This window comes from Staurois parvus, unplaced genomic scaffold, assembly GCF_062004578.1.
Source record: "Staurois parvus isolate SC_StPar_1 unplaced genomic scaffold, SC_StPar_1.0 ptg000654l, whole genome shotgun sequence".
Classification (NCBI taxonomy): Eukaryota; Metazoa; Chordata; class Amphibia; order Anura; family Ranidae; genus Staurois; species Staurois parvus.
This window is the reverse complement of record NW_028318450.1, coordinates 239,364-261,401: the sequence shown is the minus strand read 5'-3', so window position 1 is coordinate 261,401 and position 22,038 is coordinate 239,364.

The window sequence follows — 22,038 nt, the reverse complement described above, 5'->3', positions numbered from 1 at the left end:
GTAAAAAACACCCCACTATCTGTCTTAACCCCCCCTATCCCTAAACACTTACCTGGCTCAATGTCCCTCCTCTAGCACTGTCCTGGCTGCAAAATTGCTGTCCTCTCTTCTTAGTCTCACAGGAGACATGGAGGCATTTTAGACTGAGCAGCTCCAAGCCCGGGGACCATTTCCTTGGAGTGCCGGGGGCAGAACACCAGGGCCCGGTTTCAAGAGCGACCTTTGTGACCCCAGTAGTTCCACCGCTAAAAGAAAAGAAAGAGTGTGGGTGGGGCAGACACAGGAGGAGAGGGCGGGAGGAGAAGCAGAGCAACCTTTGTGACCCCGGTAGTTCCACCACTAAAAGAAAAGAAAGAGTGTTGGTGGGGTAGATACAGGAGGAGAGGGCTAGAGGAGGAGGGGCACAACAAGCTTTGTCTTTCCATCTGTGGTGGTGGGGGAACTGTCAGCACTGGCTCTAATAACCCGGCAGAGCTTCGGGGTTGAGGGGGGGGGGCGGCTGCCGGAGGAGTATACAGGAACCCAGGAGAGCAACAAAAAGGAGGTACAGCCAGGCGACATATAGAAGAACCAATCCATGCATTGCTTTCCTGCCACCACTGAATGCTTGCATGAGGAAGAGGAGAAGTGGGCATTCAGTGGCAACAGGAGAGAAATGCATGGATCGGTTCCACTATGTGTCGCCTGGCTGTACCTCCTATCCAGGCGGCCCTGGCCTACTGGGCAAATGCCTTGTGTGCCTTATGGCCAGTCGAGCCTGCATGGAGGACAGTGGGAGCCAAAGTCAAGCTCCTGTGAGAAGGAAGCTCGTGTGTGGCTTTCTACCACTATGTGTATCTATGGATATTCGGAAGTGCACATGTATGGGTGCCTCCTTAGCACATGGTTTGCTAAGGAGACACCCAGAGGTTGGAGAAGGAGACAGCGCTGGCGGGGGACTACCAAATAGGAGATTGCATAGAGCAGGTAAGCATAATGTCTTTTTTAATTTAAAACAACAAACGTTAGCATTTAGTATCACCTGAAAGTGATACTAAAGTCTTGTTTGCCTGGATCCTCCGCTGCTTGGGTCCCCTACCAGCATTCATGGCCCTCCTTCCTATCTGTGACCCCCATAGCAAGCAGCTTGTTATGGGGGCACCCAAGCTGACGCACTCCCAAGCTGTCTATTCACCCACAGAGCCACGGTTCGGCCCCACCCCCTTCCTCTCCTGATTGGCTCTTTGGCTGTGATTGACAGCCAATGGCTCCCGCTGCTGCCAATCAGGAGTGAGAGTCCGCAGAGAACCGAGGCTCTCGTGGACATCACTAGATTGGGATGAGGCTCAGGTAAGTGTTGAGGGGGCTGGGGGGGCATATAGAAAGAGTTTTGCCTTCATGCATACAATGCGTGAAAGTAAAAATTGTTGAGCCTTTAGGACCATTTTGAATCACTGACAGTCACATTATGTATTTGCCTGTCTAGCAAAGCTCACTGAATGCATAGAGCAATAAGTAACCCTGCTTTCTTCATGGTCATCTGAATTGTACGCTATTTCTCTCCAATCCTCCTCCATAGTGGCTGGCAGTACTAAGCTGGACTGAGCGGGCAGATCAATATACAGAAAATAGCCCCCACTTTTCCCAAACCAGTAAGAGGAAGGATGTTTTACAGCAATGGTGGGGGAGAAAACAACTATTAAAAGTTATAAAGTTTGTGAAAACTTGGCATGAAACACAAAGCAATTCAGAGAAAAGGAACTAAAAATGCAAGTATTGGCCCAGAGCAGTGCGTGTTTGAATGGCATTCACCTAGACATCAGTCAAACCAGATCTACTGGTCGTACTTCTCATTCTTTGAATGCTATCACTGGTGACATTTGTATGTTTGCAGCTACGATCATACTTTAGAATTGCTTTAGCTCCTATACACAACTTATGGACCAGAGCAGTTTTTACATTTTAGCTATGGGCCTATTGATTTGGCTTTAAATGTACTACTTAAAGAGTAACTCCACTTTTGTTGAAAGAAAAACCCTCCCCTCTGTGTCATCTATGTACATTGCAGGGATTTTAAAAACTTTGTTGCAGATTCCTACCTTTTCTTATTCTGAAGAAATAGCTGTTTGTTTGTCTGTGTCCATGCACAGAGCAACTCTGTGTGGGAGTGATTTTATAATTATCAGTTAGCTGCTACACCGGCAGGGCTCTAATAAGGAAAGTGGCAGGGTCTGTGTCAGGGCAGGGACCGAGGAACGGACAGGCAGGCCTAACAATGTAACGCACTGGCTGACGACAACCACCACCCACAGACCGAAGTCCCTCAGGGCGCAGAGTCTAAGTCCCAGGCTGCCCTTCACCAGGGCCCCTGATGGTGGGGATGGACTTGACGCAGCCAGGAACCAGGTCGCGGCCCCCGAGACACCTCAGCTGCGGAAATGGCCGCCGCCAATGGCGTGTAGCTGGTGGAAGAGACAAAAGAGTAGTCAGACAGGCCAGGTCAACAACAACAGGACAAACCAGTACAGGACAGCAGACGAGAATCACAGGTCATGAGCCGGGTTCAGCAACAGAGGGTCAGATCAAAGGAGAATACAAAGAATAGCCAAGTCACAAGCCGAATCAGATACCAGGATAGTCACGAGAGTCAGAACAGAGTAGTAGAGACACAAAGACACAAGACACAAGTGCAAAGAGCATGTGCGGACCACAGGCTTATATGTCATCAGCCACACCCCTCTGGGGGATGGACCTCAGAGACCCGAAGGCATAAAAGGATTCCCATCATGCACAGCAAAAATCCAAGATGGACGCCAGCACATGGAGTAACATAACCTCAGGAAAAAGGTAGGACCTTGACAGTCTGCATCCCTTTAGATGCAATTTTCTTTGGGAATATCTCACCAAAAATGAAATTTTTTTGTTGCAGGGTGTAACGTACATGTAAGATTTCAGTAGCTGAGATGTGACCTGTAGAAATATGACATTGTAGATTTAGCTCATTTCATGTTATAATAATATAAGATGTGTTCAGAATTAAGTCAGAGACATATGGTCACCAATTAGCATCTGACAGGGACAGAGCATCCTCTGGAAGGAGGTGACACCTGGATGCCAATAAGATTTGTCACCTCCTGGAAATCTGAAAGGAAAAGGCTCAGACAGTTCATGACACAGCAGGAGACCAGAGGTGGTTCTGATGTGTCTGGGGAGCTCTGACATATATACACAGATCAAAGGAATATATTTCATCTCTCATAAAAACTAAAATATTAGTTGCAATGCAGAGAGATGAAAATACTTCCTTCTGATTGGACACACTGTAGGCTACATCTGCATGTAAAATTGTATTTGTAACTTATGTAGAATGCCAGAGAAATGCAGAAAATGGTTATATGGTGCCTGATTGTGACAGCTGAACAGTGATTGGTACTGTCACAATCGGACTGATGTCGGAAATTCAATCCCTGACTTGGTGATTCAACCCGTTCCTGGTCCAATCGACTTTGGGCATTTCAGTATCCAGAACGTCCTGTGGGCTGGTACAGGAACACCCCCCAGAGTCGATTGGCCAAGGGCTAATGTCCAGCCTACGTCCATATTCCCATAAATTGAGCACCTGGGATATGGACGTTGGGATTCGTATGGAGCCAGTTCGATTGACTGAAGGATTGCAGACTTTCTCTGACTTGCTCCAGTCGCAGGATAAATCTTGGTAAAAGTTTTATTTCTGTTTTTATTTCCCTTTTATTTTACAGTCAATAGCCAATTGTGTGTCTTCTTGTACTTCTTGTATTTTTTGTAACTTTTTATACTTTGTACATATTTTATGCACCGCCCACTTTCGGGATATTAAAACATAAAATTATTAAGTGACTTCTGGGTACTTAAGCTCGGGCTCATATCTCCAGAGAGGTTGTATTGTATTGCAGTGTCTTTATATGCTCGGTCAAGTTCATTGCCAATCTGTATGCAATTGCACTGCGTGCAGGGGCGGACTGACAACTCATGGGGCCCCTGGGCAATAGGGGATCATGGGGCCCCTGTGTCTTTTCCCAAACTCAAAAAAGACTATGAAAAAGGTACCAGGGGCATCTCATGGGGCCTCCATATGACCCCGGGCCCTCGGGCAGTGCCCGAGTTTCCAAATGATCAGTCCACCCCTGACTGCGTGTTGGCAGTTTGCATGCAGATTGTAAAGGTAACAGGTCTACCAGACAGAGATCTGTGTGTGTGTGGTGGCCCAGCAGGCCAGTAAAACTGTTCGGTGGTGGCAAGCTACCATTTGTGGTGTGTCTGGTGAGAGGGTGTGTGGACAGTAGAAGAGTGATTAACACCGGGGTTCTGGCTTGTAGGATAGCTGGAGGAATCCCAGAAGGGTGTGCGATTGCTAGGCTGCTCCCCAACCCTTAGTGTGCACCAGATTGTATATAAGATTCGTGTCTGCCTGTGTGTGTGGTCAGCCTGCTGGATTGGAGCGGAGTCTCCCTCTAGTGGTGGCCAGAGTTAGTGCGGGCTGTGAAAGTATATCACGGCTGGTCTTATATACTTATACATATTCAGATTAAGTCCCCCTTATTCCCTTTTACCCCAAGTCACGGCCGCACGTGCGCACCTCGGTTAGCTAGTCGCTGTGGGCATGGCATGGGGGGTGGATCCGTGACACAGGGGATGCAAAAATCTGACTTGTGCAGACTTCTGGGAAAATCAGTAAGCCAATCACACAAGCAGGAAATTACATTTTTTTACAGAAACCTAGGAAAGGTCATTTTTAATACTCAATTACAATATGACTTGAGTCGCAATTGTATACGCTATATTATTTGTGTTTTGTTTGCTCATTTTTTTCCACAAATGTGGAGTTACACTTTAAAGCAGAACTAAAGTGGAAGTTCTGCTTTATGCCTCCTCCTCTTCTATTTCTTTTTTTTGGGGGGGGGGAATGCTGGTACCTGCTTTTGACAGGTATCTGATCCCACTTTCAGTCGGATCATCATGGCGGATACACCGGAAGTTCTACTCTCCCCTCCTCCTTAACTGCTACCTTCTGGAATACGTCACAGGTCCCAGAAGGCTGCAAGACCATTCATAAAGTGCAGTGTGGCTCGCGCATGCGCAGTGAGAAGCCGGCTGTGAAGCTGCAAGGAATCACAGCTGTCTGCCCACAGTAAACCTGCCGGCACCGGGGACCCAAAGAACTGGTTCTGGTGAAGATGGTGCTAGATTCTTGGACAGGTAAGTGACAGGTTTTTTCACCATGAGACATTCTACTAGTTTGGTGGCAAAAAAAATCCCAGATCCCTGCTCTGGTCTAATAAATGTGGGGAAATTTTTGCCCACACTGCATGAAGATAGGAATATTCTATCATATTCTATCAATGAGCAGTCTGCTGGCCTTCCTGGCACAGTCCTCTTTAGACTCTTCCAAAAGAAGAGTCAGATGAGCATGACTGTATGAGCCCTGCTGGTTCAAGCAGCCAAGGATAAAGAAGTTGACAAACTAACAAGTTATCACATTCATTGACCATGTGGTCAATATATTCTAAAGGAGTTGCTTCCCCTCATCTTGTGAAGGGGTCATCTATTCTGCCAATCAGCAGTCTCAGAACCTTCTCAGGCAAATCAATCCTTGCCAGATTCATGAAAAGAACATGCGGATGAACTTGACTGTATGATTATATCATATAATAGTGCCACGCATATAACCTTATATACAGTACTTATATACAATCTCCTATGTACATCATAAACATCAAAAAAGTGTGATTTTTTAACAATTGTGAATGCAATGACCACAAATTATAGTCCTTCATATGTGATTTTATCCGTGCATATATGACTGTGCCAAACAGGTGCTCTTTATTCCTTGTGTCCACATATATTCCTATAGGTGCTTCTCCACCAGAGACATACATATATACTCTCACCTGCTTATATGACCCAAATTGCATCGGTCAAATAGCGCCTTTCTCTTTTAACCTGGGTAGGTGTAATGTATTGTTAGCTGCACTCTCCTCCTCACTCTGCTGCAGATGGTCTCGTCTCCTCTTTATCCCACAAATCCTCCGCATATGAAAACAGAAACGCTTGCCATAGTGTAGTACTTAAATATTGTATAATTTATTTAAAAAAACAAAGTGCACTCACATTTAAAAGTGTCCTGCTGGGACCCCACAGTAAAAATGCCTGTCACAATATAATTCCAATGCAGTTGGAGTGGAACTCCTGAGGAAGTAACGTGACGTAACGCGTAGGGTGGGCCGATGACATCAAGCCTCTAAACCAGAGGTTTATGAGCCGCCATCTTGGAAATTCCTGAATGCATTGGAATTATATTGTGACAGGCGTTTTTACTGGAAAATTGAAGATTGGAACTGGTACTTTTCTCCAGTCATCTTCCAGGACGGCACACCTGAGACGATAAGCAAGGAACTCAGGCCTACCTTAGGGCAGGACTACTGCCTGTAATATCTTCCTGCCCAATACCAGGTCCTGAGGTGACAACTGCTCTAATCTGTAGTGTCTCAAGAAGGTGTCCGGGCTTGTCCATGTGGCTGCTCGGCAGACCTGTGCGATCGATGCTACGGCCCTCTCTGCCCAAGAGGTCGCCAATGATCTAGTGGAGTGAGCTCTCAGGTATAAAGGAACTGAGATCCCTGATTGTTCATAAGCTAAGGAATCGCTTGTCTAATCCATCTGGCTATTGGCAGTTTAGAAGCTTGCAGACCCTTCCTTGGATTGCTAAACAAAATCAAAAGGTGACTCGACTTCCTGAAGTCACTTATTCTATCTAAATATGTCAACAAACACATTCTGACATTTAAAAAATGAAAACTATTTTCCTTTCATTCTTAGGGTTTTATCAAAAGGACGGTAGGACAATCTCTTGTGTCCTGCGAATACGCGATACCACCTTGGGCAAATAAAGGGGATCCTGCCTAATCACTACCCTGTCCTCTAATACTACCAAGAAGGGTTCCTTGATCGACAAGCTCTGAAGGTCACCTATCTTCCTTGTCGTAGTGATGGCTAACAGGAAGGCTAACTTAAACGATAACAACCTAACTGAAATCTGTGCCACTGGCTCAAATGGTGGCTTGGTTAACGCTTCTAACACCAAGGTTAGATCCCAAGCCGGAAATATGAATCTTTATAGGAGTTATTCTTTCCCTGGCCCCCAGAAACCTCTTAACTAGGGGCTCCAACGCAAGTCTCTAGTCTAAATAATCCAATAAAATAAACCAATAAGGCTGCGACTTGCACCTTTAGGGTGTTTACCGCTACATCTTTATCCACCCCTGCCTGGAGGAAGTCTAAAATCACAGGGACCATGGGAAGAGAGACCCCCTTTTTTGATACCAACTAGAAAATACCTCCATACCTTGGCATATATCTTCCTAGTCACTTGTCTCATACTGAGAAGAAGAGTGTCGGATCACCTTCTCAGAACACCCCCATCTCCTGATGATCTCTCTTTCAAGAGCCAAGCCATTAAGCGAAAAAGCTCCGGATTGGGGTGCAGTGTTGGCCCCTGCAAGAGGAGATCCTTCCTGACTTGAAGACGCTGTGGGGTGTCATGGACCACCTCTTCAAGGTGGCGAACCAGGCTCTTCTTGGCCACCACAAGGCTAGTAGGATCAGTCTGCAACTGGACTGGCTCAACTTCTGTAGCACTCGGAAATCAATGCCAAAGGGGGGGAATGCATATGCCAGTCCGAAGCCCCATTCCTGTGCTAATGCGTACAGACCCTTAGACCCTTGTTCCCATGCCATGGAAAAATAATGCCTCACTTTCCTGTTTTTCCTGCAGGCAAAAAGGTTTATTTCCGGGTTACCAAAAACCCGACTTAACTGAAAAAAGATCTTGAGATTGAGTTCCTACTCTCCCTGGTGGATTAACTGTCAGCTGAGAAAGTTTGCTTTCATGTTGTCCGTGCCTTTTTATGTGGACCACAGATACTGAAAGGACTCTGCTTTCTGCCCAAGCTAGAATCTCCTGAGCGAGGTCCAGGAGTTTCAGGATCTGGTGCCCCCCTGATGATTCAGGTATGCTACTGTCGACGTATTGTCCAACAGAATTTGGACTTCCCGCGATTCTGTCCTTGAATGATTTCAAGGCCTAACCTACTGCCAACAACTTATTGTAATTGGAGGAGGTTCCCCTTAGGTGTGGCTCCCACGGGCCCTGAGCTTGTCAGTCCTCTAGATGAGCTCCCCAGCTGGCTTGCATCCTTGATTCTGGGGCTTGATCCACCAAATTTGGTATTCTGCAGGACTGACACCCTCTCATCCAGCAAACCCATCTTCCTCTCCCACGAGGATAGAAGGAAGGCCTTAACCCACACTGCCCTCCAGGCTGAGTTAACCAAAGCTGCCGTCTTAGCTGATGTCTTGACCATCTCTACTGCAACATCCGCTAAATAGGTGAGTGCCTTACTGGCCACTTCGAGGGACTCTAACACCTCTTCCATCTGGGCTTCCCCCTTTTCCTTGGAATCCCGGGAGACATGTTTAAGTACTTTATGCATCCTAGCATCCGTATTCCTAGCAATGCAGGTGGATGCCAAGGCAGGGGCCATAGTAGCTGCTTTAGCTTCCAGGCTCTATGCAACAGAGACTCAGACCTACTGTCCATCTGATCCTTGATGTTACCCAAATCCTCAAAGGACAGGTCCGATTTTTTGGACACTTGCAATAGCACCGCATCCAATCTGGGAGTCTTGAAGAATTTCTCTTTCTCCTCCTCCCCAAAGGAGTAGCATCTTTTCCAGGTTTTTAGTTTTAAGACTCTCCTCTGAGGATCCTTCTATTCTCTCAAAATAATATCTTTGAGAGTCTGGTGATGGGCAGTACCCTGGTTTGTGGCTTCACCAATCCTCTATACATCCTGTCCTGAGCTTAGGCCTGCGTAGGTGAGTCAGGGATGTCCTCTGAGGCATAAATAGGGAGCCTTTCCATCTCATCTGTCGCAAAAAGGTGTCTACCTGGCTAAGATTCCTCACTGGCCTGGCTATCACCCTCCAATTCATCCCCCACGTCCAAGGAGCTCTAGTCTGAAACCTCAGCCTCCTCCAAGTCTTCCTCCTCTGTGGCCTGCGAGGATGAGGGGCCAACACCCCCCCCCCCGGTTCCCCTGCCCAAATTCCCTCCCCAGGGAACTGCCTACCCAGCTCTCTCTCTGATTTGAAGGATTGTAACCAAAACCAAATTGTGACCAAAACCTCTGTTTGTACCGACAGAAAATCTTTCATAACTGCCAAGGTTTCTTTCCCTGACAACTTGTGGATACACTTGTAACAGAAGGGTCTGGCATGGACTTGTGGAACCTTATCGTTGCAATAACCACACCGTTTGGAGCGCGGGAGGGTGGCTTTCTCCTTAGGTGTCTTGTGGGTGCTCTCTTGGGCGGTTCCACATGGCTCTAAGGAGAGAAAAATAAGAGGCCCATTTAAATGGCATTCCCCCAGGCACACCTGTAGAGAAGTGGGTAAGGCTCCTCCCCCCCTTCCTCTCCCCCACCAGCTGAGTCAGACTCACCACCCATGACCTTCTCACTGGCTGCAGCCACTGCCTTTTCCTCCATCACAGCAGGGCTTCTTTTGGGACTGCGTTGCCTTCGCCAGGCCCTGGATCCATTTCCAGGGGTAAATTCCTGAGGCTCCTCACCAGCCTCAGCAAGAAGGAGAGAGAGATAGAGAAGCCAATGGGCGCTGCCATCTTTAGGGCCGAAGTCCTGCTCCCGCCGAAAGTAACCAAGAGCGAGTATGGAATGCATCCCCACTCCTACTTCTGGTCCTGCGCTCTTCAGAGACTCAGTGAGCTCAACCAGTGATGGATCCCCTCCGCCCATGCTGGGATTCATGGCCACCCCGTCCTCTGGACTCAGCTAATGGGCGCCGCTCCAGCAATGCCGGTCACACCCTGTACCCGCCAGAGGGACAGAGAGCTCACGGCCTGGTCAGACCTCACCATTGTCCTAAAGAGAGGGAGGAAGGATGCTCATCCCGGGAATGACAAGCACTCCTCCCCAGCGCCTAGGAAGTTCCCTGCATGGGAAACACCTGGAGTGGTTAAGTGACCCCGGGTACAGCCTGCCCTCTCAGGCAGCTGTTCACCCTCCGGCCCCAGGCCTTTAGTCAGAAAAAATAACAAATGTTTCACTGTAGGGAAACATAATCAAAAACTAAGGAGGGGAGGAAAGGGCGGGGAATTTAAACCCTGTCAATTTTTTATTGTGCTTCCTGTCAGGTGAAACTAGTCATCTCTCAGGTGTGCCATTCCGGAAGATGACTGGAGAAAGTTGTCCTTCCTATGTCCCTCTTGTGGAGTTAGCCCATCAGATGTGGCCCAGTTTTAAAATGTTACATCAAGGTGATATCTGGCATCAGGAAGCCGGAGCACTTGTTTGTCATTCCAGGTGGAGCGTGTAATTATTTCACGGCTTCCAACAAGATTATTGCCTCTTGGTTGGTGAAGCTCATCTCTTTGGCCTACTAAAGTAAATGGCAAGGAAGGCGCCTCTAAGTGCAGTATGCAGCAGTTTATTGAGCAGTAAAGATTAAAAGCACTTACAAGATAGCAGTCAGGTCTGAGCAAGGAGTGTCTGCACATGCTCCGAAACGCGTTACTGCCCCCATGATGTCATGTCCGGTGCGTGTGTTCCACGGTGGCCATCTTGCCTGTGCGTTCCACCACACTCACTACCGCTGGTCGGCTCAGAGTGTCTCCCTGGCATTATACCTGATGAGCTTTTATGTGACTGCTATCTTGTAAGTGCTTTTAACCTTTACTACTCAATAAACTGCTGCATACTGCACTTAGAGGCGCCTTCCTTGCTATTTACTTTACTAGAGTCTGCTTCCACTCTTGAAGAGCTGCTCCAGTGCACAGCGTGCTCCCATGTCATCTGGTCTCCCTTCCCTCCACTGGATGCCCAAGATCCTTTTCTCCTAGAGGTCATACCTTTGCAGAGCGCCCTATGAAGACCTTTATCGCCTTGGCCTACAAGTTGCAAGGGTTGGCTGTGCCAGGGGGATCACATCACTGTCCACCCAAAAGGTCTCAACCTTATGAGCGGCAGCAGGCTGAGTGTTCCCAGACACTGTCTGCAAGGCAGCTACGTGGGGGTCAATATATATATATACACATTCATGGCTCATTACTGTATAGAAGCATCTTAATGACAGTTACATTTTGCAGAGGCATGCTGGCTTCTGTCTTTAGTCAGAATGGGGACCTTAGATTGTACGCCCCTTGAGGGTTAGGGACTGATGTGAATGTACAATATATATGTAAAGTGCTGCGTAAATTGACAGCGCTATATAAGTACCTGAAATAGATAAATAAGTGTGTTGCATTATCCCTTCCCTGTGTGGCTAGTTAGTTCCCAGATGTGCTGACATGGAGCTGTCAGGAAAATGGAAAATAACAGATATTTACCGTAATTTTCCTTTCCTGGTGAGCTCCATGTCAGCACGATTCCCACCCAGCTTGGTAGGACTAGTTACAGAACACTGAGGATGCAGGTGGGCTCAAATTTATGAGTTAGGCCCTGAAAACATGGGGGGGCCCTTACCCAGCTCTGCTGACTTGGATATCGTCAGGAAAGGAAATTTGCAGTATCTGTTTTTCTTAAATAACAATTTGGTTATCCTTTCATTATAATTTCTTCTTATTAATTCATATTTCTTTATTTCTCAAGTTTGAGCCCTTCCCTTATATATACATATATATGGTGCATGGTAACTATTATCTTTTATTATACATCATGCATAAGCACCCTGCTCATGATCTTTCTACCCAAAATGTATAGTTATATTTTGTATTTTGTTCTATTTTTACTTTTTTCATATATTGTCATTTTTTCATGTCTTTTGTTGTTTTCCTCCCACCTGCAAGTAACATCCGGGACACCTGATGAACAATGGACTAATTAATTTCATTGATGGGGCCATGTGCAGTGGGAGGAGTTTTTACAGAGATTGTCTTTGTATTTAAATACGTTTGTTCAGAGTTTTTTTATGGTTATGAATAATGTTTTTTACCAAAAAGTGAAAGATGCTGTTACTCGCACACTGTACTCTTTATTAATAAAGTACTTTTATCGGGAGAACAATTTGCCTGCTCTTCACTTTATACACTCATGCTGGTTAAAGTGCCAGGAAGACTCTGTGAGCTTTGGAGCACCATTGGTCTGCCTCCAGTGGAAATCAACCTAGTCATACATTTTAATTAGTAAAATTGTGTTGCATTCAACTTCTGTGTCTTATTGAAGAGTTAAGCTACCTGTGGATGGTGCCAGGTCAGCAGATGACCATACTGTCTGGACAGACTGGCCCTGATTTACTAAGACTTGAGTCTACCAGCAGACTCTGACCATTCAGGCAGACTCAATTAAATCAATCAAGACCTGTCAGTCTTCTGAGCGGGGTCTAGCAATCTCATTGACGAACGTCTACTTTGCTATTAGTAAATGTGGAATCGCGTCTGGCACATTTTTAGGTGCAATACCGGATATGTTCACTAGTTGGCGCACAAGCACGGGCATTGTAGCATTGGCGGTTTTCTCTTCGCATAAGAGAATACTTAGAATGTAACATAATTAGTACACCTATATTTTTTTTTTTTTTTTGCTGTTTCTCCAAAATGATCAGACAACTAATGCATTTACTAATGAATTTCATACATTCGATTTTCAAATGTTAAACATTTTCGCACTTATATCTCAAATAATTTGCATAGTTCTAATTTCCCAATATAATTATATAGCTTCCTTCTCTTTAATCACGTAACTATTCTATGTTAAAGTCAAGTGCAGCGCTATAAATGCATGTGATCAATAATGAACGCATGTAAAAACCAAGTGGTGCAAATAATTGCAATAATGATGTAAAATGGTAAATGGTGCTAAAATAAGTTCATATAATCATTCCTGAATAATGGAATGTCCTTTGTGTCAGAGTACCAACTCAGAGAGTGCCTATGAATGGCACGTGTGGTCTCTCCGTGACGGACAGTAGTGCATGAACTCGTGAAAGATAAACCACCCTTGGGACTGGTCTACACTCACCAGAACAAAAGTATTAATGTGTATGGGTTATACACATCACACATCAGGGGGTGCAGCGATATGCTGGCAACTATGGGTTAGTCATCCAGCTCCATCCATACATCCATCAGGGTGGGTGTCCAAATGGTCCTGGGGAGGAATTAGCTCAGCCACAGGAGCCAGAAAGGTGCTTAATAGTGTAGTACACTGTCACAAGGGTGGATGACCTTCACGAGTTCATGCACTACTGTTCGTGGTTATATTTATCTTGTGTAATACCATTTTAGTAGTCTATATCATTTGACCAGCTCGCTTTATCATTTTTAAACAATGTAACTATTCTACATTGTAGCTCAAACTGTGTCTCCCACAGTGGTTTAGTGGTTAGAGCTCAGAACTTACAGCACTTGGGTCATGGGTTCGAATCCCAGTTTGCATGCTTTCCCTGTATGGATGTGTTTCTGCCAACACTCAAAAGACATGCTGTTAGGTTCATTGGATCTTGTTACATGGCTGAGTTTCTGTCCTTAGATTACAATTGAGTACTGTCTGTGATACTTTTTTTATTTGCACTAACATATAATTTTGAGGACAAGCTTTCGGGGTATGTCCCCTTCTTCAAGGTCTAAGCAGTACTATTACAAATCACAAAGTTTAAGCAGAATGTTAAAAGGGATTGAGGAAAAAAAAAAAAAAAAAGGCTACAGATAAGATACATTAAAAGCGAGGGGGGAGGGGGGGAATACTACATTCACACAGAGGGGGTCAAGCTTCAGCTAATAGATAGTCATAAAGCTGTCGGATAATGGTTGAGGAATCCCATGTCCAAATTCATATCTTTTGTGTCAAATAGAATTATCATTCTTAGTTCAAATGCTTTTCTTTCCTGGATGGATTTGAATTTTCCTCTCAGAACTAAAATATTGAGGTCTTCCATATTGTGGCCTGGTTGTGTGAAATGGTGTCCTACAGGTGTGCAGAGGTCATCTTCTTTATGTTCCTTGATGGTATGTCTGTGCAGATTCATCCTTGTTTGTAATGTCTGTCCTGTTTCGCCAACATAAGATTCTTTGCTGCATTTTCTGCACTGGATAAGGTACACAACATGACTGGAGGTGCAGCTGTATGATCCGGAGATATTGAAGATCCCTTTTGAGTGTCTGACACCTTTTGATGGATTGATTTGGTTGCACAGCTTGCAGCGTTTCTTATTGCAGGGTTTGCTTCCATTATTTGTGACATCATCATCAGAAGGAAGTTTCCTACTGATTAGTTTATTTCTGAGGTTGGGGGGTCGTCTCAAAGCCAGTATTGGGGGGTTGTCTGAAAGCCAGTATTGGGGGGTTGTCTGAAGGCCAGTATTGGGGGTTGTCTGAAAGCCAGTATTGGGGGTTGATGGAATATTTCTTTCAGAGTTCCATCCTCTGTTATGATGGGTTGGAAATCTTTGATTATTTTTCGTATTCCTTCTAGTGCTGGGTTGTATGTGGTTACGAGAGGTAGACGGTTGTTTGTTTTTTTCTCTTTGTACTGAAGTAGATTTTCCCTTCGGGTTCTCAAGGCTGTGTTTATGCCGGTGTTGATAGTTTTGTCCTTGTAACCCTTCTTATGGAAGGCGTCTGCTAGTGTCCCGAGATGTTTATCTCTGTCTCTTGGGTCAGAACATATTCGGTGGTATCTAATGGCCTGACTGTGTATGATGGCACGTTTCGTGTGTTAGGGGTGGAAGCTGGAACTGTGGAGGTAGTGGCATCTGTCGGTAGGTTTCCTGTATATTGAGGTGTGAAGCGTATCTGCCCTGATGTATACTGTGGTGTCTAGGAAGTTGACGTGTGTGTTTGAGTATTCCATTTTTAGTTTGATTGATGGATGAAAAGTGTTGATCAATGAGTAAAATTGTTTTAGATTTTCTTCACCTTCTGTCCATATGATGAAAATATCATCAATATAGCGAAAGTATCTGTATGGTTTTTGTTCCATGCTGTTCAGGAATTGTTCCTCCAGGTCAGCCATAAATAAATTGGCATATTGGGGTGCCATTTTACTTCCCATCGCAGTGCCCATACATTGAAGATAGATGTCTTTATTGAAAGCGAAGTAGTTGTGTGTAAGTATGAATTCAATGAGCTGTGTAACATCCTCAGCAGTGTATTTGTGGTTTGGTGAGGATGATAAAGATCTGTGACATGCAGCTAATCCAGTGTTTCTCAACTCCAGTCCTCATGGACCCCCAACAGGTCATGTTTTCAGGATTTCCATTATTTTGCACAGGTGATTTGATCAGTTTCACTGCCTTAGTAATTACCACAGCTGTTTCATCTGAGGGAAATCCTGAAAACATGACCTGTTGGGGGTCCATGAGGACTGGAGTTGAGAAACACTGAGCTAATCCATCCTTGTGAGGGATATTACTATACAAGGATACTACATCCATAGATTACTATACAGGGATACTATATCCATAGTCACTAGAAGTGTATTAGATGGTAATTGCTGTATGTTGCTGATCTTGTTCAGAAAGTCAGTTGTGTCTTGCAGGAAACTAGCAGTATTCATGACTAACGGTTTAAAATTTTTTCTACAAAGCCTGAGATTTGTTCGGTGAGTGTATTCATTCCTGTTATGATGGGTCTGCCTGGATTTCCTGGTTTGTGGACTGGGCAGCATGTAGAAGTCCCCGATTTCTGGATGATCCGGAATCACATTATTAAGTTCTGAATGTAGGTGGGCTGGAAGTGTTTTAATGAGACCTTTTAATTGCTTTGTAAAGTCCTGGGTCGGATCATAATCCAGTTTTTTATAGTTAATGGCATTTTCCAACTGCCTCTGGCCTTCTTGTATGTATTTGTTTGTATCCATCACAACAACTGCTCCCCCTTTGTCCGCTGGCTGTCCTTAGATTATAAACTCCTTGACATTTATGAACGTTAAAAAAATGGTGATCAATTTTCTGGGTTGTGTCAGTGCCAGGGATATTGATCAATCAATTATGATTTTGCCTAATGACTAGAAAGTGGATTGTTGTGGACCTTTTGAATTATGTCTCAAAAATATGACTTTATCAAGACATAATATTATATGGCAAACAGCTCAGTATAGCCGGATGCTAAGAGTTAATTTTGTCTTGGTTGAACCATCAAGGATTCTAGTTAAGAAATGGAGAATGGGGGAAGTGAGTCTTTTCCAAGACAATAAGACTGTTTGAACTGTCAACAAGGACTATTTGTATATTGAGGTTGAGAAGAATGCAGATACAGAAAGTCAAACAAATAGCCAGATAGGACTTCGACTTTCAAACATTTTAACAATAATGAGACGGGAACTCAACTGGTTGAAAGCTTAACCAAAACGTGCAGAGTGTGATGAACCAACAGACCTCTGAAATATACTATTGTTCACCAAGGGTGAAAGCATTAACAGTTGTTTACCATGAGTCCAACACAAGGGCCAGGCAAACAGAAAGTTTTTTTTCTACACAGAGAAAATGTTGATTCTAAAACAAAGGGGTGAAATTTAGGACATTTAAGTCTAAAAGTTGACTGTATATAAAGTCTAAAAGTTGACTGTATATAATTACAAAAATATATTACAAAAACATATTATAAATGAGATGTTATGGATTTTACACACCACTAAATATTCAGAAATGGGAACTATATATCACTAACTTGAGTATTGAGATGATGGGAAGTAAGATGTATTATAAACTAGCATTAGTTACATGTCTTATCAGGAAACAAACAGGATGGTATTTCAAGAAGGAATAACTGAATATACACCTATATTCCATGGTCCCTATTTAGAATATCATAGGTATGATCACTTATATCTGGAAAAAGACGTATATTTGATTCCTGAAATTACCTTAAGATTCCACCCAAGGTATGAGTCATCTCAAATACTCAAATTGTTCTATGATACATGACCGCCACCGCAGGTGAGAAATAGCTTATGTACACACATTTCTCAACTAGCCAATCAGGAAGCCTGGTGGGAAGGTATCTTAGAACAATGGATTAGTGGATATAAAAGCCTTTGTACCTTTAACAAGAAAAGCTCATCAAGAAAAAGCTCAAGAAGAGACCTCATCACAAGAAGACCCTGACATCTGAAAAAGATCTCTGCTGAATAACTACTTTTTCATACTTTCAAACTTCCTAAAACTTTAACTAAATTTCTAAACCTCTAACCTTATAACTTCCTACATTCTCCCTTACTGAGAATCTATCACTTACCCTATATATCAGTCTAAAGGCGTTCCACTGCCAGCTAAATCCACGGGAGAGTTGCCTAGTCTGAATTCCGGGTGTGGTGAGATGTTTATTTGATTTTGTATCACCTATTTTCTCTGTTGTGTGGAATCATAAAATTACCTTAGTGTATCACAACAATATTGGGTAGTTAGATATATGTAGAGAGATCCTGTTTTACTGTTAAAAAATTGTTTATTGCCATATTATAATTTTTTTATATTTCATAATTTATTGAATATTAATAACCAGAGTATCATATATCAAGGGCTTCCTTCTTGCAATCCTATGGCCACGGCTTGTGAGAATATAACCTTTGAGATATTCGAAATTATTAATTATTAATAAATTTAATAAATAATCATATCATTTAAAAATTGTGATATTGATGTAATTAGTTAGTAACCTTATATTGTGTCTTACATTGGTAGGATATATTTTTGATTGTGTGTACCAATGTTCATTTATCACCAGTCTTTTGCGTTTTGTGTTAATATATATATAATTTTTGTACATAAATAAATTTTTATATTTATCTATTATAAGGCTTCCTTAAACTGAACCTCTCCAAAACCGAGTTTCTTGTCTTCCCTCCAGCCCGGACACCACCCCCCATTGACTTCTCCATCATGTCCAACAACGCCACCATCAAACCCGCCCCGCAGGCCAGAGTACTTGGTGTCATTTTGGACTCCAACCTATCCTTCCAGCCCCAAGTCCACTCTTTAACAAACTCATGCAGACTCCACCTCCGCAACATCGCCAAAATCCGCACGTTCCTAACTCCAGAAACCACTAAACAGCTCATCCACTCCCTCATCATATCGCGACTCGACTACTGCAACTCCCTCCTCACTGGCCTGCCTCGCCGCTGGCTATCCCCGCTTCAGTCCATCCTGAATACGGCTGCCAGACTCATTCACCTTTCCAACCGCTCCGTTTCCGCCACCCCCCTCTGCCAATCCCTCCACTGGCTTCCGATTGCGCAACGGATCAAATTCAAAATCCTAACACTGACGTACAAAGCTGTCCACCATACTGCCCCGAACTACATCACTGACCTAATATCCAAGTACCGCCCAGCACGCACACTCCGCTCCTCACAAGACCTCCTTCTCTCTAGTTCCCTGGTCTCCTCCTCCCATGCCCGCCTCCAGGACTTCTCCAGGGTGTCACCCATCCTCTGGAACTCCCTGCCCCAACCCATCAGATTATCACCTACTCTCCTCTCCTTTAGGCGCACCCTGAAAACCCATCTCTTCAGGGAAGCCTACCCCGCCCCCTGCTAACTTGCCGACCTCCTCCACTCTTCCTACCACTCCATCCCCCACAGCTATCTCCTCCTGTGCCACCATCCCCTCCCTCCTAGATTGTAAGCTTGAAAGAGCAGGGCCCTCGATCCCCTCATGTTTTGCATTGTATTGGTATTGTTCTGTCACATGTTCTGTCCCCCTTTGTAATGTACAGCGCTGAGCGAACTATTGGCGCTTTATAAATACTGAATAATAATAATAATAATAATAATAAGGCAAATTTTGTGTGTATGGTACGAAATCATATTGGCTAAAAGAATTCAAGGTATAATAATAAGTGGTGATCAAATTATCAAGGTGTCCAAATTATTGGTTTACTAAATATTTGCCGTATTTTAACGGCTGGAGGCACTGTAATATTTCATCTAAGGGAAAGGGACACGCCCTTTATAAATAATATATATCCTTACATAAACCACCACAGGATAAATTTGGAGGCGCTGCTGAGAGCCATAGAAATCGTACCATAACACAAAACGCACTGGTGATTGTATATTTGTACACTTGGTCAAACATATATTTTATATCAAAATGGCATCCAGTAATCACGGATCCACCTCTTCCAAGCATAACGAGGAAAATATGGCGGCTCAAGGCATTGAGCAGGAAGTTATGAAGCCAGCCCGGAAAGCTGCCGGTGCTTGGCAGAAGTATGTTGAATGTGAAGTAATAGATTATCTCCGCAAGAGATTAGGTCTGGGGGATAGCAATAATGAATTTGTGGATGAAGAGAAAAAGCAGGCTATGAGCACCTTTGAGGACCTGTTCAACCAAAAGGGCCAGGTTGTTGGGTTTTTAATAGCATTTGCTGGAGCAGAAAGTGATAGAAGCCGTGACAGACTTCTCCTAGAAGCTTGGCCCATGTTATGGTTCATGACCGCTGGAGCTGCCCAGCGGACCATGACTCTAAGGGAAGAGTTGTCAGAGGCCCGCCTCTTGTTAGAAAGCAAAAATCAGGACATTGAGTCTTTGAAAGGGAAGCTTGGTCATGCCGGTGTTCGTTTAGACGAATCCGAGAAACATTATGATAGATTGGTCGGAGACTTTCGAAGTGCTCAGGACCTATATGAAAGAAACTTTCAGGAATTAAAACAACTTCAAAAGAAGTATCAGGACTTAAAAGATGAGGTGGAGTACTTCAGATCAGAGAGGTTATCTCCTGTCAAAATTAAAGTTCACCCAGGGGATAAGCATGACCAGTCAGAACTTACCTTGATAAAATCTGAGCAGAAAACTCTGGAGGAGCAGATTATAAGGTTGACGGCCCAAATAAATTCTGGGGTCCAAAGACGGACCCACCCAGTCAAGCCAGAGGCTGATGAGCAGAGATACCCGCATCACAGCGAAGTATCTGATAGTGAGTCAGGGTCAGAATATAGGTCACCTCCTAAGCTTTCAAGATACACTCCAGAGCGCTCTGAAGAAAAATATGAGGTTTCATATAGGCAGGAAGGGAAATCCCAGGGGTCATTCAGGAGATATGACACCCCAAAGGTCATTAAGTTCCTGAAGGACACTGTTCCTATGTTTTCTAAGAAAGGGTCCCTTGAGATCACCGAACACATGAAAACATATGAACAGACGTTAGAGATTCTGGGCATTAGAGATGACCACACCAAAATAGAATTGCTGCCATGGGTGTTTGAAGAGAAATACCGGCAATTCTTTGAGACCTTGAGGGCCTATTCCAATCAGTCCTGGAGAGAGGTTAAACATAAGTGCCACATGGAATTTGGGCCTTATAAAACTGTAACCTCTGCCAAGGCTGCGGCCTACAATTTAAAGTGTGGTCCTCACCAAAGCCCTGCAGAATTTCTGGCTGTCCTCAGAAATGCCTATTTCCTGGCTGAAAAGGATCCCAATCCTAACCAGCCAGAATTCAAGACACTATTCTATGAAGCATTACCTGCTTACATAAAATTGGGACTTGCAAAGGATTACAGAAAAGGACGCTCTCTTGATTGGTTGGTGAGAGAGAGCGACTATTTATTCTCGATCCAACAGTCCAGTGAGGGCGGGATAAAAAGAGAACCTAAAAATAGCCCCAAGATAGTAGCAGCCACTACCGTTTCCCCTCCAAATCCAAATGTGCAGGCAGAGAAGAAATCATATGCGGAAGTAGTCCGTGGGGGTAAAACCAATGGTTCCCCTAGATTTGTACCTCAAACCCAGCAAGTGAAGGAGGTCCATAACTTTGCACCCCAAAACCAGTGGGTAAGAAAGGATAGACAAAAGCCAGGGAACTACGGTAGTGGAAGTGAGAAGAATAAAAAGTATGGTAAGGGTCAGTACAGTGATGAGAATCAAAGGAGTCAATGGTATCCTCGGAGGTTCTATTATCCTCGCCAAAACCAACATGGGAATTTTTATGGGAACCCCAATTTCAACAGGAACCATAATTACAATAAGAATCCCAATTTTAATAAAAACCCCGACTTCCAAAGATTTCCTCCATGCCAAGAACACCCTCAGGCTCAAAGGGGGGATACAGTACCCCAGGCTCCCTTTAATAACAGGGAGACCCCAAAACCTCAGAGAGAACAATGGCGTCGGGACCAGAGCAGTAGTTCTGACTCTGAGTCTCATTACCAGTCTCGTCCAAAATACAAGCGCAAGTATAGGAAAAGGGAGAATCAACAGAATGACTCCTCTGAGCGTATTGGACAAATAGAGGCACAGGTCAGCAAAATGGCTGAACAAATGGACAGGCTTGTCACTCAATTTCCATCCAATCCTTTTTTAGGAGCAGCTCCTGTGACCAACCAAGGGTCACAGAATTAATAGGCAACCAAGCCTTAAACCAACAGGGGAGAACACTGAGTCGAATGACAGGAGATGTGTGTACCGTCCCTGACACGCCTACTAATAGAGAATCTAGTTCTCAGGCAAAGGGGGACCAGTTGTTGGGTATTAATGATTCTCCTGTTTTTCAGTGTCCATCTATTGCCCCTAATATAGTCGCGGCATCGGAAGTCATCGGGATTGACAAGCCAGACGGAGCACCAACTTCTAGTTGTGCTTCTGTCTTGAGACAGTCCAAGAATCCCACCAGGGAGGATAAGGGTAATGTGTCCACCACATGCGGTGAGATAAGAGCTAGTCATATGTCATTGAAGGGCCCACAGATCTTCAACCACACCAATTTCATGTGTGAGCTGACTGAATCTGATGGGAGATATTATGCCACAGTACAGGTGCAGGATGCCAGTGATCTTTCGATTGTCGGTTTAATAGACACTGGATCCCAAGCAACCATCATGTCACAGGAACATTTTGATAAAGTGGCGAATGTCATGCCCACCAAGCCGAGACTTAAAAGCTTTGACAGCTCATTGATTGGTGTAGGTGGAGACCCTTTACAGGTCATGGGTACCGCCTGGCTTAAACTGAAACTGGGTAATAAGGAACTGAGACACCCCATCATCATTGCCAGCATCTCCCGGCACCA